We start from the raw sequence: 19,705 nt of genomic DNA, 5'->3' as shown, positions 1-19,705 counted from the left end.
GTCAGAGGATACCTTTGTGGAGTTGGCTCTCTCCTTTCACCTTGATATGGGTTCTGGGGATTAGTCTCAGGTCGCCAGGCTTGCACAGCAAGAGCCTTACCTGCTGATCCATCTCACGAGTCTGGGAACACGATGGTAAAAGTCAAATGCTATGAATGATAAGCACGAAGTTAAAGACGGAGAAAAATTATGATTTCAATTCCAAGGTCAGGTGAACACTCTCTGAAGTATAATCAAAGTGAAACCTAAAAAATAAGGAGTAATCATTCTAGCACAAAGTCAGACAAGAGCATCTCAGAAAAAGAAACACTGTACAAAAGAATCAAAGGTGAGAAACAATTTTTTTTCTTTTTATCAAACACTTGAGAACATGGAAGCTTAGATGAGAAGGGGTATGCTGATAAGTGAAGTTATCTGGGGATTCAGGACAAAGTTATAGAGCCTTATCATGCTAAGGTTTGTGTTTCATCCATTGACAGATTTTTAAGTTCAGAAGTAGCAATTTGCTCTGTAAAGAATGGTTTGGGAAAGCAGGAACATAAGGAGATGGATTAGGTAGGTATTAAATGTGCCCAAGTGAAAAATGACAATGGCTTGGATTAGATGGTGGTGGTAGAGGTGGGTAGCTGACAGGATTTGAAATGTGTTTTGAAGGTGGAAGCAAGAGGACTTGGTAATAGAACAAAGAAATAAATAAAAGTAAAATAGGGAAAGTTTTGGCTTAAAAAGAGATAAAAATTCCACCCATGCCCTTTCTGTGTTTTGACAGCCTAATTCTTCTTAGCACTAGATAAGACTCTGTTGGCTACATACACTGTGGTACATCCCTTTACCTGCTGAGGGATTTACCAATACACTTAACATTCAGTGATTATGATATTACTATAAATATCCATGGACATACATTTTCAAATTCTTTAGACAAATGCCATGGATTCTGGGTTTGTTGAATCAAATGGGAAAAAAAATATGCTGAGTTTAAAGATAGAGAAATCTTAGGTACATTACTAAAGTCATAATAGCAAGTATAAAATGTCTATATTCTAGACGGTTGTGTGGTATTCTGGGAAGGGCAAAACTAGAGAGTCAGGGAATGATCAGAGGTCAGGGTTATGGTCAGAAAAATGGATAGGCAAAGAATAGGAGATTTTATGGCAGTGCAACCATTCTGTCTGACACTATGATGTTAGATGGAAGTCCTTATAGTTGTTTAAACACCCAGACTGTGCAACATTGGGCGAACCTTAGTGTACACATATGCTTTGGGCCAATACAATGTGCCCATGCCAGTACATCTGTAACAAAGATTGGATGGTGGTGGAAATTCTCATTGTGAGAAAAGCTACCCCAATTTGGGAACAGAAAATCTATGGGAAATATCTATACATTCTGCTCAAAATTGCTATGGAATAAAATAGCTCTAAATGTAAAGCCTATAGTGAAAATGTATGTGTGTGCACATGTGTGTGTACCTGTGTGTAATGTAGATCTGTGCATATGTTAACAAGAATTTTATAAACACTTTACACTCTTTCTGACTTAACCTCATAACAACCTATGATAAGCATCTTCTTTCCTTTCACAATAAAATAAGGATCAGATGTCTTAAGTATACTGTCTGTTTTAGAGCATTAATTAATTCACAACTGAAACTACAACCAAATTCTATAACACTTCCCCAGAACTCTTTTTCCCCTCTCTTGTTCCATTCCCACAATGTTTTCTAAAATCATATTGCCATGCCCTCTCCAATCAAGTCAAAGTCAACATCGAGAACCTATGACAATCATAGTATCATCTAACGGGATTTATTGATACTTCATAACATTTCACAAACCTTACGTGTGTTATGTCTTCTAATTGTCCATGCAGAACATTTTAAGAGTAAAAGCCCAGATAATGGGGTTGTATAGTTGACAGAACACTGATTTCAGACTCAGAGCTTCAGTTCTGTCCCAACTCCATGCTCTTCAATCTTCTCCTCAGATCGTACCTTGTTCCTCACCTCCATTTCCCTCATGGGCTCTTGCTCATTCCAAACTTATGGGTGGTTTTGTCTACTTCTGACTGATCACATGCATTGTCAAGATTTGGTTTGTATAGCTTGTAATATTGCCAAGCATTTCCCTCACTGGGCTCCTCCACTGACTTCCCTGTTACTGCCTTAGATCTTCCCTCTGCCCCAGAATCCCAGGATTTCTTAGACAATTCTCAGCTGGTATTTAGAGTGCGGGGTTGATAGCTTGGCAATTAACTCATCTTGCTAGTTCACTCCCTGTGTTAAACTGCTAAATTGCAAAGGGTGTTTATCATATGTCAGGCCCACAATCTCCTGCTGTCAATTTTGTTTTTGCTAAATACCTGCAAAAGATGTAGTGCCTGGAACACCTGGTCCGGGGGAGCATGCTAAGCTGTAGACAGCATCTCGGGAGATCCATGTAGCCCTCCTGGAGCTGATCTCACAGCACTCCCTTTTCAAAGAGCAGGGAAGAAATGGGCAGCATCAATAGAGACCTTAGTCTAGACTGAGCTGTTAAGGAAATTACCCCTCTTCCTGGATAATTCTCTAACGACAAACTAATATACCATCGTGGAGAGCTTATTACTGTGTAGAAGGACCTACACCAAAGGCATCACTCACACAAATTTACTGAGCTTTGCAATACTGTAGATGTTAGACTTGCCCCTGGCCACCCACAGTAAGTGGAATAGCTTAGCAGATTCTGCCTGGCTCAAGTTGCAGTAAAGGCTGAGAATTTATCTTCATCCCCTCATCTGTCAGGCACTACCGTGCTTAATTTCTGCTGTGTCTTGCTTCTCTGTTGTAGACTTCTGCTACTCCATGCAATCATTACTGTGATTAATTGCATTTTGAAGAAGGAATATTAAGTCAGTGATTTCCCATCTCCTTGTTAAGAGGAAGAAGTTGGATAGGTGCTAATCAGAGCATCCTTGAGACAAAAATATCTCCTAGACATGTCATAATGCCAACTCTGGTTAGATATCACTTAGTCTTTTTCTTTAAAAGTAAAGAGTCACTGATCTATTGATTCGATTGCACATACTATTTTATTTAAAACGAATTTTAAAGGTAGCAGCTCTTGTTAATTCTTTCAGTGGAATCACACATACTTGAATGAGAACCTGGAGATTTGTTTGCAGATGAAAAGTACGGCACTTGAACAATCTACATTTTTAAGCATCAGACAGAGTCTCAGGCTATAAATGATTATAGTACTTCATTGCCATAGTGTAGGAATTAAAATGTAAGGTGTATTCAATAAGAAAGTGTGATGCTTTGAAAATGCATATAGACTCGACTCTGGTCTCTGGAAATCTGAGACACTCAGAGCCCTTTTACCTGCGTTTCTTGACTATAAATGAGAATGATAATTGTGCTCTAGAATTATGCCAAGAAGTGCCTCAGATCCTGGATCTGAAATACCTCGAATGACATGATATGACAGCTTGTCACTGAGAATGATTAAATTAGTGTGAATAGCAAAGAGAAAGCTGGGGAGAAAGGCACAAAATGAGATAGAAGTCATGGTCCTGTAGTACACACCTGTAATTCCAACACAGCTGAAGCTAAAGCAGGAAGATCGTGAGTTCAAGGTCAGTGTGGACCACATAGGGAGACCCTTTTCCAATCGCTATCCAAAATCAGTTAAAATATATTAGTAATGGTAATTAAAATTTATTTTTGTCAATTAAAAGACATTTTAATCTGACTACGATATTAAACACCTCTAAAATATAAGGCAACACTTAAAAGAAAACTGATGGAAACAGGTACACTAGATACCTGACTAAAAGAAAGCTCAGTTGGAAGATAAATTGTGTCATAAGATAAAGGACATGATTAATCACAATTGGAATCCTGAAATGATGGCAGGTTCAAGTTAACCAGGAAAAACATAGTAATTATAAAATTATATCCATTTATAAAATGTCATACACATTCTTATGTATCATGTTTATATACATAGTTGGCTTCTTGGGACTGAATTTTACTTTGTAGCCCAGGCTCACGTGACAAAAATCCTCCCTCAACCTCTGTAGTATGAGGATTATGGGAATTAGCTGCCATATCCAGCCTTACACTCATGCGCTACATGTACACAAGTGTACACACACACAAACTCATATGCAAGTTAAACTAAGGGCCTCGTTTGTTCTTCTCAAAGAATGTGTGACACACATAAAAGCATCATGGGAGTATATTAAAGACCCAAGTTCAGCTTCTGCCTTCACTGTGGGCTCTTTTAAAGGGGAGTTGCCATGGCCTCTGTGTATTTGGACAAAGCCCCATACAGCCACCACTCTAGTTTTACAGACAGAGGCAGCACACATAAAATGTGATGGACTGGACAAGAATAACCTGGTTTTGTAACCAGGAAAAGCAAGTTATAGAAAAAATGACTTTTGGTAAATAGGTTTAGGGATGCATAAGTGAAGCTTAAACTATGATAACAGCCATCTGTGCTGTACTACAACATAAGGTATGAAGCAAGCAGAGAGAAGAAACAATGTTTGTAGTTCAATTAATCCTTCAGAATAACTTGCCAGTCCTGGATTCTCTCCATCTGCAAAACAGACATACGCTAATCTATATTCTGATCTTCTGGTTTTACAAAGAGCATGATGTATACATGACACATGCGCACATATTTATTTCATCAGACCTGCAGATATACCCATAAACATGTAACATCAGACACAGAAACCCTTAAACTTCGCTGTCTCCTAAATTTGCCTAGGAATTTTTGTTAGTTGTCCATACCAATTTAATCAGAATTCTGAGAGCAATACTTAATATATATGGTTTTCAAACCCCCATAATTCAATGTATAACCAAGTTTAAGAGATTAGAGTTGAGTATTGCAAATCATACTACCCATACAAATCATTTTTTTTAATTTATTGTCTTTATGTGTATTAGTATTTTGCTTGCATGTAACTCTGTGTACCACATGGGTACCTGGATCCTAAGAAGGTGTCAGATCCCCTGAAACTGGATTTACAGATGTTATGAGCAGCCATGTGAATGCTGTGAGTTGAACCCAGGTGTTCTATAACATCAGCCAGTGCTCTTAATTGCATAGTCACCTCTCCAGTCCCAAAGTAAATCATTTTTGAGCTTAAAATGTGGACTTTGATCCAATAGGTTGGGTAAGGAAGGGGGTAAATAGTCTATAGTTCTTATGTGTTCCCAGGTAAGATTGATACTGCCCAAATATGAACCAGCTAATATAGAACACAAGAAATCTTAAATATTATCTGCAATAGGCTATAGAAGAATAAAATTGTTTTAAATATTTCTATATAACACATTGATTATTGAAGGAGGACCTCTTGTTTGTTTCCAGCTGCTCAACAACTCAGCACAAAAATAATCACACAGAAACTGTATTAATTAAATCACTATTTGGCCTATTAGCTCTAACTTCTTATTGGCTAGCTCTTACATATTAGTTTAACCCATTTCTATAAATATGTGTATTGCCACATGACTGTGGCTTACCAGGTAAAGTTCTGTCTGGCTCTGGCAGGGCTACATGGCTTCTCTCTAACTCCTCCTTCTTTCTCCCAGCATTCAGCTTAGTTTTCTCCACCTAGCTCTGTTCTACCCTATTGGGCCTAGCCAGTTTTCTTTATTCATTAATGGTAATAACAACACACAGAGGGGAATTCCACATCACCTCCCCTTTTCTGTTTAAATAAAAAGGAAGGTTTTAACTTTAGTATAGTAAAATTATATACTGCAAAATAGATATCAAGCAAGAAACTTTAACATAGTAAAATTACATATACCAAGCAAGAATTACAGTTACAATATTTATATCTATTTTATTCTTTATCATAACTAAGGAAAACTATAACTATAAATTCTTCAACTCCATCAAAGTCTGCAAAAGGATACAATAGTACCTAAGTAAGCAGGAAGTACCATTGTAAGGAACTTTCAAAACTCTAGAATTGACAGAGACATCTCACTGCCTGGACAGTCACCCAAAGTTCTTCTGTAACGTTGGGGCATCCATCTTCAGTCTATAGGCCCATAACATCAGGCAGACTTTTCCACAAAGCAGGAAATTTCAAAGACAGTTCCACATATATTGGCAGTTTATCAGTCACTTTTTTCTGTGTCCTTCAGAATGTCTGGCAGACTCCTTCATGAAGCAGAAACCCTGAAGAATGGTCTCACCTTTAGGCAAGTTCAGCAGTCATTTCTCTGTGAGTCCTGCATGTCCAGTTCATCAAGCAGCCCAAGCAAAGAGAAGTTTCTTGTCTAAATTGCTAACGGACTCCATGAAGAGCCTCTTCAGTACCCATCATCCTCTTGAAGTAGCTTGGTGTTGCCAGGAACAGATATGTCTCACTGTCATGAAAAGTAATAAGTTCTTAAACATTTTAAATGCCATATTCTGTAGCCTTTGAAAGCTTTGAAGAATACCTATCCATCTGGAATACATCACTATGCATCTAGAAAATGTAATTAACATGATTACAAGCTTGAGAATTATAGATGATTATCTGTTAACCTATATTTCTTAATTGAACATTACATTTTTAAATGAGCTGCACGATCGCAATATCTTAATCAAGAGCAGAAATATACATATAACAAATTGACCATAGATTTGTATCCTTAAACCAAGATTCATACCAATGAAAATATCTTATAGCATATCCCCCTTTAAATGTAAACAAATATTTAAAAACAATATTTGGTAATATGGGTGTAGTTCTCTCCAAACTGCTTCCTGCTGTTGATTGGGTGAAGTAATTTTTGAGGGGTTTTCAAGGCAACCTTTCAGGGGGTCTTGGTGCATAAAACCACATTAGTCTGGAAGGAGTTCACAGGTTCTTGTCCTCTGTGGAAACAAAAGAAGAACCTCTTTTCCAAAGCAACATATCCTTAGATTCATATTTTGAAACCAAGATACCTTTAAGATACAGATATTGGTTTAGCTTAGCAGTCCATACAATGAAATGTCTCTTTGTACTTATCTCATTTACTGTCAAAAAATTCAAAGAAAACACAATAATATATGTAATCCAGACTCTCTGTGAATTCTCCATCTTTACATGGCTTATTTGTTTTATTATCTTTACTCCTTTGATTTATGACTATCTGTACTATGTCTCTTTAAAGACTTTATTTTTTCTTTTTATAACTGCCTATATTCTTTTTCTTCTCTCTCCCTAGCCTACATACATTTTTTTAAACAAACTGCACCTCATTTAGAGGTCTTTTATGTCTGAATCTGTCCTACTGCATATCTGAAATTCTTTTCTGACCAGGTCTGCTTTTTAAAATGCTAACTCCTTCTTATGAATTTAAGCAGTGTCATTGCTATGGGTAATGTGGCACTGCCTGCTTGCCCCACCTAGTCCAACATGGTGGAGAAGGTCCATTCACTGCCTCTGAACTGTGTACACTGTCCCAGTTCCAAGTATGCAGAGGGTCTATGTCAAGCCTTTAAGCAGTTTGTAACATGCTGCTTACAAATCTCATTTAAATGCTCAGTCTCCTGAAAGAGCCAGAGTTCATGCTGGCAGCATGGCCTAGGAAGCTGCAGTTCTCAAAACAGTGTGACTTTTTTTCTGTTGCAGTTGAATCAGGAAAGCCTCTTAAAGGAGTCATGCCTCTGCCTGCTTCAAGCAAATAGAGCCCACCCAAGAAAATGCCACTACCAAACCAGGCTTAATTCTGTTCTTTTGTATCTAGGATTCCTTCCCAAACTCTAAGTTTTTAAGTAGATTTTAGTTGGCCACGTGGGTGCCAATTTGCTAAATAAAGGTCTCTTGTTTGTTTCCAGCTGCTCAACAGTTCAGCCCCAAAATAATCACACAGAAACTGTATTAATTAAATCACTGCTTAGCCTATTAGCTCTAACTTCTTATTGGCTAGCTCTTACATATTAATTTAACCCATTTCCAGTAATCTGTGTATAGCCATGTGGCTGTGACTTACCAGGTAAAGTTCTGTCTGGCTCTGGCAGGGCTACACGGTTTCTCTCACTCTGCTTTCTTTCTGCCAGCATCAGCTTAGTTTTCCTTACCTATCTCTGTTCTACCCTATCAGGCCAGCCCAGTTTTTTTTTATTCATTAATGGTAATAACAACATACAGAGGGAAATACCACATCAATTGATAGAAAAAAAACTAGCATAAAACCTTGTGACCAGATGTGGATATTACCAACATATTGTATATAAAAGAAAGACTGATTGACATAAATATTCTCTGTCCACCCCTTCATCTTCCTATAGATAAGGAGAGAGAGAGACTGGAAAGGTTAAGTAGAAAATAAAACAGGAAAAGGCAAAAGAGTAAAACTCTTAACAATTCAGTTCATAGGGAATTAATTACTTGTGAAAATGATATTCAGCTTGTTTGGCAAATTGAAAAGAGTTATTAGGATGTTTATTTAAAATGCTACTCTTTGCACAATGCATTTAGAAATACAGTGTAATTAAAAAGAAAAAAATGAGAACTGGAGAGTAAGAGCACTTGGTGCTTTGGCAAAGGACCCAGGTTTGCTCCCAAGCATCTACATCACAGTTAACAATGATCTGTAACTCCATATATTGTATATAAAACTGGCCCCTTTGGACCCCAGGCACACAAGTGGTATACATATATGCATGCAGGCAAACACACATATATGTAAAATAAGTCAATATGTGTTAATGGTCTGAGAAATGTTCTGGGTGTATTTGCCAACAGATGAAAGAAATGACACTGACTTTGATAATAAGAATCTCCGGCATCCAGCAAGGCTGAAGAAATGCATTCCCTAGAGAGTTGCATACTCCACCCAATACTACCCAAAGGCCCATTTATTAGTTTAAACACAGGCCCAATTACAGTTTCCTGAAACAGATATTCTTCAAATAATGTTTCAACATTGAATATCTACTCTGTGGAATTATTCAATGGAACACATTAAATAAGACCCATCCCCTTGCATCTGTTTCTATCCATTACTAGATAAAGCCTCTCTGATGGCATTTTGGCTAGGAACTAATCTATGAGTATAGCAGAATATCATTAGGCATTGGTATATTGACATTCTTTTTTACTCCAGTTGTGTTTAATTCTATTCTAAGTCCTTAGGCCATTAAGTCCCTGGGTCCTGGTACTACAGGCAGTGTCAGGGGTGGTCTCACTATCATGTCCTGAGTCTCAGACTGGACCAGCCATTGGTTGGCCATTCACAAGTCTCTGTACCACTCTTACCTTAGCACATCCCATAGGCAGGACAAACTGTAGGTCGAAGGTTATGTGGCTAGGTTGGTGTCCCACAGTACCAAACATTAGACCAAATTCAGAATTCTGCTAAAGAGAGGGTGAAAGGATTGTAAGAATCAAAGGAGTCAAGGACATCACAAGAAAACCCACAGACTCAACTAACCTGGGTTCATAGGAGCTCAGAGAGACTGAACCTACTAACAACCAGAACTGGAAAAACTGGTGTTAGGATGTAAAATAAATAAATAAATAAAGTTAAAATAAAAAAACTAAGACCCACCTCTTGACCTTAAGTGACTCATGAGTTTAGTAAGAGCAATGCGATGCCACTGATAGAAATTAGACCCTTTACTTTCTCCCGCTAGCTGGGAAATTTGGTCTTAAGCTTGCCAATTCTTTTCTGCCTCTAAAGAGTTTTACCAGCATCAGGAGTCCTTCTTTGAATCCCGCTGAGGTAATACCCTTGCAGGATAAGGGGAATAAGAAGATTAGAACAGGAAATTCTCCTGTTGTCTCCAGCTGCCCAGACTCTGACCTATTTCACATACAGCAAGGCCTTATTGCTGATGAGATACTGGTGGACAAAGTAATATGCAACTTGGTCCTTTCCCAGACATCTGGGCTGCAAATTCACAATGAAAGCAGAAAATTTTTGTTTTAGGCAATTAGGGGGATGGTAGAGAGGGAAGGGTGTTGAATTTGCAGTTAATTATTGCACAACAGGGCCATGCTTTAAGCATTTAGTTCTCAACGTTGCTCTTAATAATTCCAGAATAAGAGATTCCGCTTGGTTTGGGATGCAGGAGAAAGAGAACGAGCAATCATGGGACTTGAGGGTGGAGAAATCAGGATAAGCATCCAGTTTTCATTAAGCTAGTTATTAGTCAGTTTATAGTCACCTGGTCTTTGCCCACTGCAGGTATGAACATTCTGTTATGGTGGGCAGGAGAGGAGGGTAAGCATGACTGTAACACATAGAAGCAAAGGACTTTGCTTGTAGCCAGGACATTCATCCTAAATAGTCTTATCAGATGAGAGCAACTAACCGTTCACATGTGGCCAAGCTATGTGGATTTGGTTATTACCTGTTCTCTACAATATTCATGCTACATTTCATAGTCACAGACCAATACCACATGCAAATGAGCATAAGGTGTCTGTTCAAGAAAGATATGGTCCCACTCAGCTCTCAGGTCTCAATGAAAATTAAACCTACGTTTCTGCCCACACACACAAAAAAGACATAGATTCTGGATATGTCTTCATACGCGTAAGAATCACAGATTGTGAGACTGTCTTAGTTATGCGACATTGCTGTGTGGCTTTGGCTTCTATCAGTTTGACCATTATCTGTCTACAGGTGCTTCGCTTTATATTCCTCTATTTAGCATTCACTTGGTATTCAAGATATGCACAATAACAGTTTTCACAAACTTATGGAAAATTTCTAACTATTTAATAAAATATTTTTCTGATCTTAACTCTTTGTCCTTTTCTCCTGAGGCTCTTATCAGGTGCCACTTAGTACATTTGAATCGTGTCTTACAGTTTTCGGAAGCTCTTCTCATTTCAACATTCTCTTCTGTCCTCTAATTGAACAATTTTTGTTTTTTTTTCCTTCACTGACCCATCTATAGGCTGAATTCCGCTACTGATACTCTTATTGAATTCCTCTAATTATCTCAATTGCTGTGATTTTTTTTAAGCCCAGAGTTTCCAATTCGTTATTTTAAAATAATTTCTATTTCCTTATTGAAAACTACAGTTCACTTTATTGTCATGCTTTCATTTAATTGTTTTAACCATAGCTTCATTTAATTATTTGAATGTGGCAGCTGCTTTTGGGGTGCGTGTCTACTAAGTCAAGTACGTTATATACGTGGGATCAGGCTCCATGGACTATGTTGACATATACTTTCCCCTGAGTATAAAATATACTCTCTTGACTCTGTGTATGTCTCACAACTTTTGGTTGAAAGTGAGACCTTCATATAAACTAGTATATCAGGTCTTATACTCTGATTCTCTGTTCCATCTTCGAAGGTTGATATTGATGTTTTCCTTTGTGTTATTACTTAATTTTCTTCAACCACTGTGAAATCTGTTTCTCTTAGGATGTATAGACTGATAACTCTACTCATTCTTTTTCTTCCTCCTCCATTTCTTCTCCTCCTCCCCTCTTTTTTCCTCTCTTCTCATTCTTTCCACCCTCTGCTATGTCCCCAATCTTTTGTCTTGCTTCCTAGGAATCACTTTTAGAACCTCCCAACTTAGTTTCTAGCAAATGATCGAACACTTTCAGGGACAGAGTCTTCCACCCTCCACCAGTGGTTTAGTGTAGAGAAGTAACTGCTCTAGGTATTGTCTAGCCTCTAGCAGAGTTAATGCTGTCTCGGCCATTCTGCAAGTGGCAGCTTGATTAAACATGTTTACCTGACATCCCTCGTGTTTACTGAAAGTATTGCCAAGTCTGGCCACCTCTTCAAATCTGCTCCTTTTTGTTTCCACTGGGGCAGCAAAGCTGCTGATCCTCGTCACTGGCTCCATCCTAGAAAACGCTCTACAGCAGTGGAGCAGCCAGACCTACAATGTATCAGGATTTTAAGCACATGTGCTCCTCAGATTGCTCTCTGACTTTAGCCAAATTCCAGATTGCTGAAATCGGTAGGTTTTGACTTTTGTTTTTGTTAATATTTGCTTTTAATTCTACCTAATTTCCCAGGTGCTTTATAGTGGCAGAGTCTGCTGATCAACTCCCATAGCCATAGCCCAAGGTCTTGCCATATGTCTTCTTGCCTGAAGGACCACATCTGCTGATAGCATTTCTTTATGCATCCTCTAGAAGTTAAATAAATGAAACAAACCAAATTTCGTCTGTTTCATCCTGTGGCCTTTACAGAGGCCTCCATCCTTGCCAGAGCCACTCCTAGGGATAAGTCCAGTGTTGATTATACTCTTCTTTATTTATTCAAGGAAGAAGGAAGTGATTAAATGAGCATTGAAAAAGAAAACCAGTATGGGTAAGTAGTTACAATATAATTTATGGATCAACTAGATAAGGCTCATGATCCAGTAACTTGAAAACTAGGTTTTCGGTAGTACCTGCTTCCCAACCTGTGAATACAGTGGCAAAAGGCACGAGAGGATGCCCTTACATGTGGTAGGTAGGAGGGCTGCCTGAGTGTGATGATATCATGGATGGAGAGTAGAAATAGGCTCGGGGACTCTGGAATGCTTGCTCTCTCTGTCTGCTTTGGGGAATCTAGAAATGACTTCTCTCTAAATCAGATCACCTCTTTGTCAAAAGAAGGAATTGCATCAGATGGTTTCTGAGAATCCTTGCAACTCAAATATTAGAAAGTCTTTGGATTCTGCCTTCTGGCCCAACTCAGCACTCTCTTCATTTGAAATTTATCATACATCTCTTTTTAATATCAACCTAGGCAAATTGAGTCCTATGGACAGATGTTACTTTGTTACCTTTCCAATAACCTAAACATTTGCACCTTGGTCTTTCTACACATAGGAAACAAATATTTTTGTCTGTTCGTTTGTTTATTTTTTTAATATTTAACTGCTTCTTTTTGCTTTAACATTTCTTAATATTTGCTTGTCTGTTTTGTGCCAATCCCAGTTCCCCTTCCCTCCTCTTCTCCCAATCCAATCCCTCTCTCTTCTTCCCATCCCACTCCCCATTGGCTCCTCAGAGAGGGTTAAGACCTCCCCTGGGAAGTCAACTAAGTCTGTCCCATCAGCTCACTGAGGCAGGACCAAGGTGCCCAACCCCTTCTATACCCCCACTGTATCTAGGCTGTGCAAGGTATCTCTCTATAGAGAATGGGCTCCACAAAATCAGTTCATGCATCAGAGTTAGATCTTGGTCCCATTGCCTGTGGTGCCATATACTGCCCAAAGCCACACCATTGTCATCTATATTCAGGGGTCTTAGTTCAGTTTTATACAGTTTCCCCATTTGTCAGTCTGGAGTCAAGAATATTCCACTAGCTCAGGTCAACTGATTCTTGGGCTTCCCCATCATGGTCTTGACAAAATATTTTAACAATATGTAGAATTCAGACTTCCAGTCCAAGAGCTTATCTTACCTCATTTTGTTATCTACCTAAACATTGGAGCAGAAGTCCCAATAGCTACAGAATCAAATTATGAGTTTATCAAGACAAAAATAGCTTGCTGGGAGATAACAGAAACATCTAAGTCCATCTTTGGACTTTTTTTTAATAGTAGTAAAACCCATAGTCTCAGCTTCCTATCTTAGAGTCACCTACAATGGGTAAGTCTTAAAGCTTCTTCCTAGCTCAAATTTCTTATTTATACAACTAAGACAAGGGGAAACAGTGTTCTTATTGTGTGTATTGAGATGATTATTTTCAAGTGCTTAATAAATAGTGATGGCTATGACCATTGTTTTTTTTTTCTCCTCATAAGATATAAAACAATGATTCTCAATTATGAGTTGGATGGTCTCCTCAAAAATAATGCATTCAAATTTTATTCCTTGGTGGGAATGTTTTCTTATTCAGAAATATGGCCCTTAGAGTGATAATGAAGTTAAGATGAAGTTGTTTTGAATTAGAGTTACCCCGGATTCTGTAGCTGATATCCTGTAGGGAGAGACAAGTTTGTACATAGTTCCACAGGGGGAACACTTCAGAGGCAAATATTTCAGTCATGCCGTGGATCACTCAGGACTGCTAACAACCACTGAAAATTACAAAGAAGAAGAAACTAATCCTCCCCAGAGTTTCTAGAGGTAGAAGAACTTCCAGAGGAAGAATAACCCTTGGCAATTTGATTCCAGACTCAGTTCTCCAAATTCTGACTGTACAAGAAAATGTTTCTGGATTTATCCCATGCTTTTTCAGACCCAGGCCAGCTGGCCTTGGTGAGTTCCCGATAGAACATCCCCATTGTCTCAGTGTGTGGGTGCACCCCTCGCTGTCCTGAGTTCCTTGCTCGTGCTCTGTCTCCTTCAGCTCCTGATTTGGACCTTGAGATTTCTGTCCCATGCTCCTCTGTCTCTGTCGCCTTTCATCGCCTGATGAAGGTTAATATTCATGAGGATGCCTATGTGTTTGTCTTTGGGTTCACCTTCTTACTTAGCTTCTCTAGGAACCTGCGTTATAAGCCCAATGTCCTTTATTTATGGCTAGAAACCAAATATGAGTGAGTACATCCCATGTTCCTCTTTTTGGGTCTGGCTTACCTCACTCAGGATTGCTCTTCGAGCAGATGAGGGAGGGTGACTTGATCGGGGGAGGGGGAGGGAAATGGGAGGAGGTTGCGGGGAGGAGGCAGAAATCCTTAATAAATAAATAAATTAAAAAAAATAAAGTTAAGAAAATGTTTCTGATATTGCAACTCTCCCAGACTATGGAAATATGTCATGACATCTCTAGAAAACTAGTAATACAATTTACTACTAAAAATCACCTGGGGAACATCTTGAAAATGTGCACTTTCGGTTCTTATATGAGCAAAATTTTGTTAATAATATATAAGAAGAATTGGAAAGTGTGTTTTCCAACAACTTTTCAGATAACTGTATTACAGCAGCAGAGTTGAGAATCATTGATATGTAATGCCACCAGCACTTACAGAGAGTTATATTTATTACTTGGCTTATATAGTTACATGCTAAGGTATGTATACCTTTACATAGAGACACAAATGTCTAAAAATTGGTGGCATAGTCCTTCAAGTTGGGAACTGCACACCGTTCCTTCCTCTCACCCCATGGACCAAATGTGCTATGCCATGGTAGAAACTATCTGTTAAAAGTAATGATGATTTAGTCACCAAGTAAACTCAGTATCAAAGTTTCTGATAGGCGCCCTTAATGGACTATCTTATTTCTGTGAATAATTCTTTTTATAGTAGTTTTAATGTTTTGGAAATTATAATATAATTATACAATTTCCCATTTCCCTTTCCTTCCTCAAATTTCTCCCATGCACTCACTTTCAACCTCTCTGTAATTCATCAACTAGATTTTGTTATTGTTTATCCTTTCAGGACATTATGATTCATAGAGGTGAAATAATTTTTCAAGGTCACATAAGCATACCAGTTGTACACAGCAGGAAGATAAACAACCTAATTCAAGAAGTAGGTCTCTCTAGAATGCCATTTCAAAGTTTTTGATTTTATTAATCACATTTAAGGTGGAGAAGAGCCAAACCCCTTATGATTATGAAGAGCATAAAATGGAAATAAAATTCGTATAGATAAATTTTTGGAGCATTGTTTACAGCATACCCGGAGGCTACATAAAGAGATCAAAAAAAGTATATGAAGAAAGGCAAAGAAAAACAGTCATGGACATGTGCCTTTCTAAGGGACCAGGACATCATCCCAAAAGAGTTTTCCCTATGGGCTAAATAGACCCAAGTTCCAGAAGATGTGGCTGTGGTAGTAAGGTTGTTACTATGACATATCTGCAGTCTAATCGTGAGCTCTAGGCCCAAGTGAGAGACCTTGTCTTAAAAAACAAGTTACTTGTTACATGAGAAAAAGACAACCAAAGTTGTCTTCTGGCCTAAACATGTACCTGCACATATGTGCACATGTACCCAAGCACTCCCACATGCATGAACATGTGAGTGTGCACATGTAGACACACACACACAAAGAGAGAGAGAGACAGACAGAGACAAAGAAACAGAGAAGAAAGAGAAGGGGGGAAATAAAATAGCACCAAGTCAAGGAGATAGCTAGAATCTGGCAAACGTTCCATTATACAGAGTTACCAGGAAAATTGGGGCCCTCTTCATTTAAGCCGTGTTGCTTAAGCCACTATGGAGGTCAGATACATGGCAGACAAACAGTCATGTGGTAGTTAAGAGATATGATTTAGATAAGGAGGGAAGCCCAAAGTGGTAGAAAAAGCATGCTTAGACCAAAGGATAGAAGAGAAAAATAAAAAGGATATGCTTTCTTGAATAAGTCAGAAAAACAAGAAGACTTATGAAGCTACATAGCTACACTCCATACAGACTGCTAGGCAGAGGGAATTCTGAGAAGTACAGAATCTTCCTAAAGGGGCTAATCATGAGCCTACCTTCCTAAAGGCAACCCTACCTTCCTATGGGACAGTTGCTTAGCACTTGACCCACCCAACTAAACTAACTCTTAAGGGAGGAGACAATGGCATATCACTGCCTAGATCAGTGGTTCACAACCTGTGGTTCACAACTCCTCTGGGACTCCCGTATCAGACATTTACATTATAATTCATACAGTTACAAAGTAGCCACAAAGTAATTTTATGGCTGAAAGTAACCACAACACAAGAACTGTATTAAAAGGTTTGCAGCATTAGGAATATTGAGAACCACTGACCTAGATATAAATTCCATTTTTTACTGAAAGAGAAAAAAGATAGAAGATAGATAGATAGATAGATAGATAGATAGATAGATAGATAGATAGATAGATAGATAGATAATAGATATTAACTCTAGTATTCCGGGACCACTAGAGCACCAGAGAATTTCAACCATAAGAGGGAGGACAAAGAGGCAGACCATGCCAGAGGTAACAATTTCTTTTGCTTCTCAAAGAACTCTTGGAAGACACTGAGTAATAGAGGTCACTCAAGAGATCAATATTGTGCTAATGAACATGGGAGACATTCCAGAAGGCTGATACACTCCACAATCAGAGAGTAAGGTCACTTGAGGACAGATAAATAAGGCAGGCAGGCCCTTAAGTGAAGCACAATAGAATTCTTTGTGGAGATCTTCACCTTTCCTGCCTCTCTCCCTCCCTCCCACACCAACAACTATGGTTCCTGGAATAAATATTTGTATTATATGACCCCTTATCCTTGACTACTATATATTAAAGCAAATGTTGGTAACTGACTCAAATTCAGCCCAATACAAAATGCCATAAAACCTTAGCATTTTATCAACTGCCTTCAGTGTTTCAACTAGAAGAAAATATAAACTAGAATATATAAATTATGTGATAATCAGTTCTTGCCATATATATGAGAAAATAATGTTAGTTAGTCTACGGAAGGGGAAATGATGCAAACAGTTCAAACAGCTAACAAAGAAATAATATGGAGACCCAACTGTTTCACACAGCGAAGCCGAGCAGTCTCCATTATTAGTCATGTGTTTCTAGTAGATTACAGCTACCAATTGCTGCACATGGAGCAGATGAACTCAAAACTGGGCACTTTCCACAGCAAGTGTTTCCTTATGTCCCATGGTTTTTTGGAATTAGAGCAGAGCTAGTCTGGGTCAGTCTCCCGATCCCTGACTTTGAGGTCATTCAGTGGTGTAATTTAACTAGCAAATAGACTAGTTGGGAACGGGAACATCATGGCTTTACTTTCTCTGTTAGTCAGTTTTTCACTGGTACAACAAAATGTTTGTGATTGCACAATATAGAAAGAAAATTGATTCATTTCCCTAACAATGCTTGAGGCTGAAAGTCTAAAATCAAATGTTGTTTGGTGCTTACATGACTACATGGTGAACAGCTTGAGGGCTGGGGATAAGTCTGAAGCCAGGGTCTGGAGAGGGCAGTCTTATTCTTTTATAACAACCTGCTCTCAGAGAACTAACTGGGGCCCTAGAAATAATAGTCATATATATATATATATATATATATATATATATATATATATATATATATATCCTAGAAATATTGTCCTAAAAATGTTAGTCTTTTTCAAAAGTGATGCCTCTGATGATTCAGTCACATTCTATTAGGCTCCATATCTTAATAGTCCTACCACCTCACAATACTGCCACATTAGGACCAAACTTCCAATACATGAGTGCTTGGCAGACAAACCCTATCAACCCATAAGTGTGGTACCATAGTTAGCTGGCAAGAAGGCTTAGCTGAGACTACAACCTGACCATCTCTGTGTGGCTTCTGTTTTATGCCCACAAATCTCAGACCAGTTAGACTCCTTCCCTGGAGGCTATAGATTTCTCTAGAGCACATTCTAGGAGGAAAGTAAAATTTGTCTATTCTGTGATGTCCAGGAATGGTAACTCTTCTACCCTATTATTAGGTAGAGAGAGTAGAAGTCAACTCTACCTCTCAATAAAGAGCACAAAGGAATTCTGTTATTTTTATTCTTTTTTTTTTCTGAGACGGGTTCATGGAACTCACTACGTAGACTAGGCTGACCTTGAACTCATAGAAATCCACTTGCCTCTGCCTCCCAAGTGCTGGGATTAAAGGCGTGAGCCACTACCACCAGGCTCACTGTTATCTTTAATCCAGGACAATGTCCTTATTGAGACTATGTTATACCTTTAGGGGAAATGCCCATTTTAAGTAAACTAGCTTGAGATGCTTTGGGTTACCTATGCTTATCACATGAGTGCACTGAGTTATAGGGATACTGTTTCGCACTGAGTTAGTACTTCAAAGGTGAATGAACTGAATTCCAGTCACTGACTGAGAAACCAGGTTAGGAAAACTTGTTTATGAGTGACTTTCTGGTTCAGGAAAAATCAAGGCTCAGATACAGACTTTAAAACTTTCTGGAACCCAGACCACTTCCTTTTCTTCTCCAGACTTTGACTTCCTTATCTTCAAATGAGGAAGAATAACAGCGCCTACTTCATACAGTGCTGGTAAAGAGACAAGATCATGTACACAAAACTATAGACAGGTATGGCACATAGAAATCATCCAATGACTGTCACTACTGCTATTTACGTTTATTGTTATTAAAGTTTCAATTCATAAAAGGAAATTTACACTCTTGAAACTAAAACCAGCAGCAGGGACTCCTTAATGATAGAGAAATAATATTATAAGTTGTATCAAATAAAATCAGAGAATAACATGGAAACATTAGAATGAAGACTGTATTACATATTTGACAATCAGAAAATGTCCTAAAGTCACGACTGGGTTCGCAACCCAAAACCAAGCTCCAAGAATCCAGTCAAAGAGAGGGAAGAGGAAATATATGAGCAAGGAAGGTCAAGATCATGATGGAGAAATCTACAGAAACAGCCGAACTAAGCCTGTAGGAACTCATGAACTATAGACTGACAGCTGTGGAACCTCCATAGGACCGAACTAGGCCCAACATTTGTGGTAGATAGTGGTGAAGCCTGGGCTATCTATGAGGCTCCTGGCAATAGGACCAGAATGTATGCCTGGTGTATGAGCTAGCTTTTTGCAGCCCGTTCCCTATGGTGGGATGCCATGCTCAGCCTTAATGCAGTACTGAGGGGTTTAGTTCTGCCACAACTTAGTGTGCCAGACTTTGTTGACTTCCCATGGAGTGTATAGAAGGGGAGAGGAGGGGGAGACATGGGGGTGGAGTGTAAAATGAAATTAAAATAATAAATTAAAATAAAAAAGACAGGACTTGCAAAATAATTTAAAGGATGCTCAAGCTTTACAAAGGTAGACACAAAGTGAGAAGATTTGAGAGTTG

This window comes from Microtus pennsylvanicus, chromosome 11 (assembly GCF_037038515.1).
Source record: "Microtus pennsylvanicus isolate mMicPen1 chromosome 11, mMicPen1.hap1, whole genome shotgun sequence".
Lineage (NCBI taxonomy): Eukaryota > Metazoa > Chordata > Mammalia > Rodentia > Cricetidae > Microtus > Microtus pennsylvanicus.
This window is presented reverse-complemented; position numbering follows the sequence as displayed.